The sequence below is a fragment of the Artemia franciscana genome, unplaced genomic scaffold (assembly GCF_032884065.1).
Source record: "Artemia franciscana unplaced genomic scaffold, ASM3288406v1 Scaffold_588, whole genome shotgun sequence".
Classification (NCBI taxonomy): Eukaryota; Metazoa; Arthropoda; class Branchiopoda; order Anostraca; family Artemiidae; genus Artemia; species Artemia franciscana.
This window is the reverse complement of record NW_027066194.1, coordinates 51700-58978: the sequence shown is the minus strand read 5'-3', so window position 1 is coordinate 58978 and position 7279 is coordinate 51700.

The following is a 7279-nucleotide window of genomic DNA, read 5'->3' as shown; positions in this document are numbered from 1 at the left end:
GTGCTGGATTAGCTGTATGGTATGGGGCAAAGAAGTACAAAAAATTTGGCGAGAAGGAGGAGCCACCAAAAGAAATCAAGGCACATTTTAATGCAAAGACAGTGTTTGGTTTATTTGAAAACTAGTGGAGATCTGCAAAAAAAGAAATGGGTCTGAAAAAGACATGCCAAGTCTAGGCCCAGCAAGCTTCGATACAGACAAGGAAAGTTTCGAAAAAGACAAGGAAAGGTTCGAAAAAAACAAGGAAAGGTTCGAAAGGGACAAAGAAAGGTTCGAAAGAAACAAGGAAAGGTTTGAAATAGACAAGGAAAAATTCAAAATAAACAAGGAAGGTTCGAGCAGTCAAGGAAAGGTTCGAAATAGACTAGGAAAGCTTAGAAATAGACAAGGGAATATTCAAAAAAGACAAGGAAAGGTTTGAAATAGACAAGGAAAGCTTCGAAATAGACAAGAAAATGTTTGAAGAAGTCTAGGAAAGGTTCGAAATAGACAAGGAAAGCTTCGAAATAGACAAGGAAATGTTTGAAGAAGTCAAGGAAAGGTTCGAAATAGACAAGGAAAGCTTCGAAATAGACACAGAAATGTTCGACGAAGACAAGGAAAGGTTCAAAGTAGACAAAGAAATTGGTATCCTTGTAAGAAACTGCCAACAACCAAACTTTCAAAATATAAGAATAACGGTGCCCTTTCAAGTGGCAACCTTGTGAAAGAATACCAATAACTACCCTTACACAAGATAAGGAAAACGGTGTCCTTACAAGTGGTGTCCGTGTAAAAAACTGTCAATAGCCACGCTTTCAAATATAAAACAATTTTGCCCTTTCAAGTAGCAAACTTGTGAAAGAATACCAATAACTACCCTTACACAAGATGAGGAAAACGGTGTCCTTGCAAGTGGTATCCTTGTAAAAAACTGTTAATAGCCACGCTTTCAAATATAAAAACAACGGTGCCCTTTCAAGTAGCAACCTTGTGAAAGAATACCAATAACTACCCTTCCGCAAGATAAGGAAAACGGTACCCTTACTATTGGTATCCTTGTAAAAAGCTTCCAAGAGAACACTTTCACAAGGTAGGGAAATGTGGAGAGCTATACAATTAAAAATTAAAAATCACGTGCTATGTTTTGATCCACAGCCTACTGATCTTCGAGGATTAAGGACCCTTCACACCAAAAATGTAAGACTATACGTTGCGCTTAATGCTAAAAATGTTACGTTACATGCTCCGGTTCTTACTTTTTTCTACTTTCATAAAAAAACTGTTCCATTCACACTGAAATACTATTTTGTCATAAATAATTATAAATATTTTTGCCTAAGTTAAAAATCACAATAAACAATGACCACAATCATCACTTACAGAAGCTTTGGATTTACAGAATATGTCAGCAGCTATTCTTGAGGAGTCAAATCAGCAAGTATGATATCCAATTTTTTACATTTTTCACAAAACAAAAATTTTCTTCTGTTTTAAGTTTTCTTTGAATTTAACAAAAAATTTTTTACTTTTTTAAGGTTTCGCTCCCCTTAAAAACAGGATCCTTTGAGCTCTAAAAATATTTTCTAGCTTCTACAAACTCCATTAGTTTTTCATCAAAAAATCGTTTGGTTGTGTAAACCTATGAAGTTTAAATTCGTTGAGACTCTACCGTTACAGCTCTTGCGTTTCGTTCCACCTTACGATTACATTACCGGAATGTCTTATGCAAAGTTATTAAGTCTTGAGGAGTCAGTATAAAGGCGAAAAAAACAATGCCAAACACAATGTGAAGGGGCCTTCAAAGGCAAGCTATACGTCTTTGTCTTATAACTACGGATAGAGTCCCTATAATCATTTTGTATTTAACTATGATATTTTTAGCTTAATTATTTGTTATTAGTATATCTATTTGGTTAAGATAACAGAAAGTTAGTCCTCGGGATTACAGAACCACAACTTCCCAGTATCTGCTCTAAACATCCAAGTCTTTAATTGGCTACCCTTTAGCTTATTGAATCTGAAACATATCATCAAACAGTTCGTGGTAACGAACAGTAGTAAGGAGCGACCCGGCTCAATAGTAAACGAAACTCTAAAAAACGGATTTTTGATGCTAAAATATACATCAAAAGAATCATATTTTCATGCTGATTTTAAATATATAAATTTCATCAAATTTAGTCTTTGTCATCAAAAGTTACGAGCCAGAAAAAATTTGCCTAATTTAAGAAAATAGGGGAAAACACCCCCAAAAAGTCACAGAAACTTAACGAAAATCACACCATCGTATTCGGCGTATCAGAAAACCCTATAGCATATTTTCAAGCTCGTATCTACAAAAATGTGGAATTTCGTATTTTTTGCCAGAAGACAAATCACGGGTGCGTGTTTATTTGTTTGTTTTTGTTTTTTCCCAGGGGTCAAAACTAATAAGAAATCTGTAGCAAAACTTATACTTTAAGTTCTAACTAGAAAAAGTAACATAATTCCTTGGAGAATAGAAAATTAATTTACTTTATACCAGTTTGTTTTATATACTAATGTTATTAACATCTAATCTTGGTGGAAGTCGTGGAGAAACAAAAAAAAATATTAAGGTGGTATAGCTCCAACACAGTTTAAACCCTCCCCCATAAAAAAAAACTTATTTATACTAATCACTGAAATAACTTTTCTAGAAAAAATGAAGTTGATAACAATATTGATGACCATGTGTACCCATTCCAACACACAAGACATCATAAAACATGGAATAATTTTCAAACATGAAAATTCACTTCTAAACAGTAACAAAGCGTGGAAAATATTTATGAAACTAGATCCTAAACCATTTGAAACTTTATTTCAACAAGTAATAAGGCTAGAGAAAAATACCTATGACTTAAAGGATTCAATTTTTCAATTCCTAAAATCGGACAAGGGACTACAAGCAAGCAAAAGTACCCATAAGGAAAAAAAAGAGTCGCCAACTCCTACTTACCAAAAACTCAAGACAAAGAAATTAATAGAAGATTTTGATGTAAAAATGGCCGAAATTGATAAGGCCTTAGGACTTGGGAAAGCCATAGAAAATAGGAGAAAAAGATCGACAAGCGAAAACCAAAACCCAAATACAAACGATATAGAAAACCCAAGCATAAACAAACCAATTAAAACCAAATTAACAGAAAGAAATTTTATGATGGACAATATGCACTTTTAAATGAGTTACCCACGGTATGGAATTTCTTTAAAAAGTTGTGGAACAGACCAAAGTCATCTAATACGATCGACAAGCAACCAATAAAAAAGGAAATAAATTTATCAGAAATAAAACCAACTAAGGTTCAAACCGAACCCATTGCAAAAATTCTACAAATTACACAAGAAATCGTTCCAACTGAGGTCCAAACAGATTAAGTCGAGCCTTGACTATTAGCCACGAGTATTGACCCGCAATCACTGGAGAGAATGTTGGACTATAGACTGTAAAAAAAACTTGTGCACGACTGGCAATGGCTGATGAGCCAACAGCAAATGAGTTGGAACTCCTCCCAGAATTAACTATAGAAAATGCTTATAAAATGCCCACTCACCAAGCCTTCCTGATATTATACAGACAAAAGTTTGAAGCATTATTTGAACTTTTTAAGGCAGAAATACAGAAACTTAAACAAAGTATGACACGAATGTTTGAAGTAATTTTCCGTAAAACTAAATATAAAACATCAACTAGCCTAATCCCAATAATTGGGGAACTTGTTTCTCGTTTATTCGGTTTGTCTACTGAAGGAGATTTAAATATATTTAGAGATAATATTAAAAGATTAAATGCTGCCATGAATACGACACTAAATGTACAAAAAATACAAGCGAGTATAGCCAACTATCAAAAAGATAAAACTGAAACCATATAAAAAAAAATCTCAAGAACAGTCAACACAATGAATTATTTAAAAAATGAGGTCGACAGAGTAATTTCTTATTCTAGTTTAGCAACAGTTTCACTTGACATTATTATAATGTCATTACTGAATTTAGCCACAGATGTCAGTAAATTTGAGTTCAAGTTATTTAAATTAACAGGAAGATCCCTTTCCTACGACTCAGTAGACCCCTCAGAGCTAAAAACCATCCTAAACGAAATAAAAACACCCTTAACATTTGGCCTCCATTTACCAGTAGAACCAGATGTTGCTAACCTATTCTTATATTATACTAAACTAAAAGTACATATAACCGAAACTAATGAACAGCTTTTTGCAGTAGTTACAATCCCACTAATTCATCAACAGTCCATATATGATCTATAGAAAATATCTACTTTTCCCATTAATATTAAAGAAACTAGCTCCTTCATTAGCATTATGCCGGAAGCAGAATATATGCTGATTGATCAAGACAGAAGAAAATATGCACTAGCTAATGCCCAGGATTTAAAAGAATGCGTCTCATTTAAAAACTTAGTCTGCCAACTAACGCTACCTATATATAATGTAAAAATAGGATCATGCATGCGAAATCTCTTCCTAAAGGAATCACAACAACAAGATATTCCTGACTCATGTGATGCTTTAGTAGGAAGCACAAAAAGAGACATCTTCATTAATTTGCGAAATGACTTATGGTTATATACAGTACCTAAAAGACAGTAGGAACTCTTTCCTGCCACAACAATACAGAAAAGATTGACCCCAGTTATCGAACTGAAATACTGTTACAGGACGTTGGAACGATAACAATAAAACAATGTTGCAGACTCGTGACAAAGGAAACAACTGTACAAACACCTTTGATCACAACTAGCACAAATATTATGAGCCCAAAAATAAAAAACTTCCAAGGAATAAACTCGTCTTATACAATACCGAACATGAACAACGAAGAATCAAAAATACAATATGGCCCAAGATAGAGAAGATTAAGGGTACTATGCAGTTAGCAAAAAAAAGAGGCATTAGATCTACAAATACCGTTGTTCACGACCGAGGACCAAAGATTAAAGTACGTAGAAAGCCAATAGGGATTATTCTCACCAAATTCGTGGTACAATATCATAATCACCATATTTATGGTATTTCTTATATCTCTAACAATAAGAGCGCTACTCACAGTAAACTATGGAAAGCTCTTGAGACGAACAAGGACAAAAAACGATGCAATTGAGGCACAGGAAATGCATCAATTAAACCCTACACCTCCTGATGATATTTAAACCATTATAATGGGAGGATATAACAATACAGGAAAATCAAGGTCTTTTCCCGTATATTCATATACTCCGTCCCTACCTTAAGAAATATTGTTGATGTAAGTTAGCTAAAAGGCTATGATGCAATATATTGTATTTCTTTTAGGCGGAATTACATCAAAAATAAATAAATATTTGGCAGAAAAATTTTATGTAAAATCCAGACCTCTGACAAGTACAAATCACTTGTCAATTTTTAATATAAACAAGAGAACAGAGGTTGTCTCTTGTAACTTTCGATATTGTGTTCCTAAGACGAAATATTCCTAATACATGACAGTGGAAAGGCTATGAAGCTATAAAATGACGTTTCTTTTCTACAAAGTCATGCTTTGGGAATATAAAGAATTAGAAATATATGAGAATAAAACCCCTAATTTAATCATGTGCTTAACAGTCGCTTTTGAACAGTGTCCCTTATTAACATAACAAAATATTCATTCGTTGCCACGTTTATCATATGCTTAATCATCCTTGAAACAAGTGCAATTAAATGTCACAATAATTAATGTTTATTGATGATCATGTGACTCACAAATATTTTATAACAATACTTTTATAATTATGTACTATTATTGCTATTTTGTTTAATAACCATATGATTCTGCCTGGAAATTTTTATTATAGAAATTGGTATACTCTGGCATTGGCCGACTATACGGCAGGGTAAAAATTAAGAAACACCTATCATGTTTTATCAACCGCCAAAAATTGCCCAAATCACAAATCTGACTGAACCGACAGCTATCGCCCAAAGTAAGACTGCTCAAACAAGCTACAGCTACTGTCCTGCAATCATCTTCATCCCTCTAACTGAATCGTAGAGACCTGAGCAGACACAATATCCAAGCGAGGTGGTACTCCCACCGCACGCTCCCGAAGGCATCACGACGTACAGCCTGCATCAACTTGAAACCCGACTTTAGCAACGTCACAAACACAGATGAAGATTGGGAAGAAAACAACTTATCCTAATTTTATAACTAGTGCAACAACTGCCAAGTTAGGTATTACTTATTTAAAAATTACCTTAACCTCGTAAAACGATCAACAAACGCTTTAAGAACAATACAAATGCAGAAGAGAGCGGGAATGGAACGGAAGAGCCGTAGTACCAGCTGTACTATCTTACTTAAATTGCTAGGGGATAGGTGTCCCGGGTCCCGCACTTCCCATTTTGTCAGAAAGCGTAAAATTAAAATAAACTTCAACAATCGCTAAAGTCTCAAGCAGTAAATATGATTTGAGGTGAAAGACTGAAAAATGACATTATCCTTAGACATCAGTTCAATTAGTGAAGTGGGCAAATATAGAAAAATTGTGATTATGCGTAAAACTAACATTCTAACAATAGGTGATGAACAATACAAGAAAATGCCAATTTTAAAGTGAAATTTGAAATCAAAATAAATATAAATCTAGCAATAAGTGACGAAAGATACAAGGAAATGCCAATATTATAGTGAAATTTGAAGTAAATGTGTCAGTGTAATCTTTATCATATAATTTTAATGTATTTGTATGCCTTAATGAAAAAATACCTGGGATCAATTGGAAACTAAATACAATACAAAAAAATTCAAATAAAAGACAAACAATTGGATTCAGGTATTCACGTGTAAACCTTGTTCATGTCAAGTGATGTATTAATGTAATTCAAGTGTAAGGTGTAGGATCAATACAAGGTGTAAGAATATATACATTTTTTTTAAATAATCATTTATGAGGTGAAAGAATTAAAATAAAAATATTTTGACAATAAAAAGTTTTAAGAAAGGTAAAATTTAAGGAAAGGGAATGTTCTGATTGACGAGGGCGTCAATCTACAGCGGGATAGGGAATATGTGACATATGGACCAGCATCCCCCCTCCCCCTTACAGAACTCAGAACCAAATCCCTCATTTGGTCACTTTAGAAAGTTTTAAAATAAGAGTCTCTTATACGCCTAAAGATTTTAAAGTGTAAATTCATTATCTCATAAGATTTGTGCTTTTGGCACAAGTTTTACAGCAAGCAAAAAATGATGCTTTTTACTTTTGGCATAAGTTTTACAGCAAGCAAAAAAT